General features: G+C 33.5%; 1 long non-coding RNA gene across 1 annotated transcript; it reads right to left on the bottom strand.

The window, feature by feature from the left end:
• Nucleotides 1-413: 413 nt before the first annotated feature.
• On the bottom strand, nucleotides 414-2,249 carry LOC124889491. Its single transcript, XR_007048525.1, has 2 exons — nucleotides 2,140-2,249; nucleotides 414-697 (listed from the first exon to the last, which is right to left on the bottom strand). It is a non-coding gene; the product is annotated as an uncharacterized LOC124889491 (long non-coding RNA).
• Nucleotides 2,250-3,900: the final 1,651 nt, after the last annotated feature.

Below are 3,900 nucleotides of genomic sequence, written 5' to 3'. Positions count from 1 at the left end.
ACGTGAACAAAAATACGTTACTTGAGCAGTCCACATCAGTGGCCATATAAAAAATTCTTCATTTATTCAGATCACTGCATTCTATAGCTACATTTGGAAATTTAGTTGGAATATAATTGCATTCACGGTATGATCTCCACGTGATTATCAAGAGTAAATAAAATAATTTTCCTCTTTTGGATGGTTATGTCGAGCTTTTTAGAACAATGCTTATACACATTTCCACTTTGGAATAAGATGGGATTATTCTTCAATAATTGACACTAACTTGTTTTCTTGTCTTCTTTTAATAATACTATGGGATAATTTCATGACTCAAATCGCCATGAATGACACCCACATTAATTTTTCTGTGGGAGAATCATAATTGAATTATTAATTAATATTAAGATGATTTTATTACAAAATCAACATAATAACAATAATATAGGACTAATCATTATTTATGTGAAAATCCAATAAACTACTTACAAAAATATCCAAGACCTGAAAGTTATCACGCAAGAACTACTAACAAAGATCATGTCTAAAGAGATATTCAAAAATAAAGTAAATAAAGAATGTTTCATTGCCCGAAAGATGGATAAGAACAAATAGGATGACCCATGGTAGCCTGAACACAGAGTGCTCACCCTTGGATCAAGATCTGCTATCAAACTCTAGAGGTGAGATTATGTCTGAGCCTCTAGAACACTTTCTGCACTCAACAAAAAAAGAGTACAGGATAGTATCAGTAAATCAATATGTATTGGTAGGTATCATAGGCCAACTCAATTTAATAGCATGTACACAACATAAATCAAATAACAAGTAGACAAGCATCGTCACATAACAAATATTAAATGAATCAATAATACAATAACAACAGGTCAAATAGTGCTCACAGACAAATCACACAACCATCAAGAGTATCAACTATACTGTAAATATCCACAGAATCAACACAAATATGTACACACTTGCTATGGGACTTGTTTTGCCCAAATAGTCAATGACCTGCAGGGAACAATCTATGTTCATGTACCGTACCGGCGTGGTACCCGATCCAACATATACATATCCGTACTGGCGTGGTACCCGATCCAATATATACATATCCGTACCAGCGTGGTACCCAATCCAACATATACATATTTGTATCGGCGTGGTACCCGATCTAACATATACATATCCGTACCGACGTGGTACCCTATCCAACATATACATATCCGTACCGGCGTGGTAACCGATCCAACATAACATATCCGTACCGGCATGGTACCCGATCCAAAATATACATATCCGTATCAGCGTGGTACCCGATCCAACATTACATATCCGTACCGACGTGGTACTCGATCCAACATAACATATTCGTACCGGTGTGGTACCCGATCCAACATATATATATTCGTACCGGTGTGGTACCTGATCCAATATATACATATATTATCACTATCAAATTTACACAACATCACAGCATACAACACAATGTACCGAGTTTACAAGTACACTTAAGTCATAAGACAATTTCATCAAGTAAATTTTCAATAATCATTTATACACGCATTAACAATCCAAATATCAACAATTTCAAATATGTCTGAATACCAATCAACAAGTATCCAATTTAGGAGCATACACACAATTAAGTCGAGTCTAAACTCCAATTAAATCGTAACCTACCTCAATCGAAGAATCCAAATGCAAACTAATTTGCAACGGTCTTACCCTTCCGTAAAGCTTTCGGATGATTTAAATTTGTTCAAATATATAATTCACGTAAGAATACAAATTTAATGACCCATTTTGTAAACTCTTATTCCAAGAACCGTAGACCTAAAACATAAATTTTATTAAAATTATAACTGTAGAACGACAAGAAAATAAATATACTGATTCTTGAGTTTCTAAGAAAACCGTGAAACTGCGTATTAGAAACTAAGAAATAATATATAAATTTCTGTTAAAATCATGACACGGTGCACTAGGAATCATGAAGCAGTGCACAATTTCACCATTCTGAATGATATTATGGTTTTTTTTTTTAATTATTATTATGTCAAATCAATGTAATTGTAATCATTACCACCATATTATATGATCAACTTCTAAACCAAATTCTAAAGAAGAACAAATCATTAACAACACAAGAGTCACCTGAATTCGTTCTCCGTCTTTTGACGTCGCAGCAGTTTCTATCCCTTTTTTTTCAGTTTCTGCTTAGTGTTAAAAAGGGTTAAACCCTATTAAGTGAAATTGCCGTGATATGGAACCGTAAAAGAATTTATGATTTTGACCTATTAAATCACCAATTAAACTTATTATCTAAAATACCCAAAACTTTAATAAATTTTTAAAATTTATTTGAAACCACATAGAAATAAATTAAATATGTAAATGGACTAAAATTATGTTCCGATTCAATTGGAATCACTAAAACACTAATTCGGGTCATCTTGATAGAACTTGACCATTATCAAGCTTAAATTTATTAAAACTCAAGAATACAACTAATGACTTAAATTACTTCTGAACACCTCAAGAATTGGTGCTACTCATCCGTGAGTCATAATTCACGTACACCAACTATAGGGAGAGCTAAAATAGAAAAGGTGAGAAAATTCCACAAACAACTGGAAGGGTCGTTACAGATAAAGTACTATGAATTTGAATATTTTGAGTGGAGAGATAGTCAAAATTCGATAGTTAAATGATATTCTTCAATATTTGAAATGATATGTCCTGCTAGCTTTTTCTTAGTTAACTTTTATCACATCAATAAACGAAGTCCCAGAGTAACTAGTTAAATTATTGTTATGTGAACGGGGAATAATGTAACACCCCATGTTTTAGCGTATGATTAACGCATTTTAAAATGACCTTTAGGGCCCCCGTATCGATGGTAGACCATGTTTAGATATTGTGGGTTGTGTTGGGGTGATTTAGGACCTTAAAAGTGAGTGTACGTCGTACAATAGACTCTCCGCAAAGGCCGTGTGTCACATGGAAAATGCAAGCGGCCACTGGAAAGGGTGTGCGATTGAAGTGCGTCGCCCACCTGGGGCTGGGCGATTGCTGTGCGTTGCCCACTTGGAGTTGGGCCTTTGCTGTGCGCCGCATGGTAAAAGCAAAACGGCATAAGTGCTTCATTTTGTATTATTTTAGAAGCGTTAAGGTCTTTTCACGCCCCATAACCGTTTCTAATCCAATATGGACGAAATTAAAGCCCTTAAACATGTATTATCACTCACAAAATTCCCAAATCATCTTCCTTAAGCAAAAGAAGAGAGACTAACTAGGGTTTGGGAATTAAGCTTCAAGGGTCAATTTTCTCAATGTTTTCATCAATTAAAAGGTATGTGGACTATAATAAATTCCATGAGCATAAAATTATCCTTTAAACAAGATTTTAAGGTATATAATTTCGTATATGAAATGAGTTTTGAAATTATCGAAGAACATGCATTGAAAATCCCGTTTTATGATGAAATTTTTTTTGATTATAGGGTTGTTCCCTAAAATTGAATTATTTTAATGTGTACATGTATTATGAGTTTGAGACGTTATATGAGAGCATGATTTGTGTAATTTTCTCTCTAGTTATAAAATCCATTGTCTTAACAATGTAGTGGGTTGTTTACATGGATGGTTAAAAGGTTTGAGTTTAAATGATTTGCTAACGTTTATGAATTTATATTGTTTATGAACTAATTAGAGGGGTTTCCCCAGTTTATAAATAATCATGGTTCCAAATAAAGAAATTGCATGTGATTGATGAAAGGGATAACCACCGTATGATAAAGTATTGAAAAGGGAGTATTTTGCATAAGTTTTCATATGTTTTGAAATAAGAACTCTCATGAGATGTTATAAATATTTTGGTGGTTATTTGCATGCTTTTAAATAAAAAAGGGCTAT

This window comes from Capsicum annuum, chromosome 1 (genome assembly GCF_002878395.1).
Source record: "Capsicum annuum cultivar UCD-10X-F1 chromosome 1, UCD10Xv1.1, whole genome shotgun sequence".
NCBI lineage: Eukaryota > Viridiplantae > Streptophyta > Magnoliopsida > Solanales > Solanaceae > Capsicum > Capsicum annuum.
The sequence above is the reverse complement of the archived record's forward strand: the minus strand, read 5'-3'. Positions and strand labels throughout refer to the sequence as shown.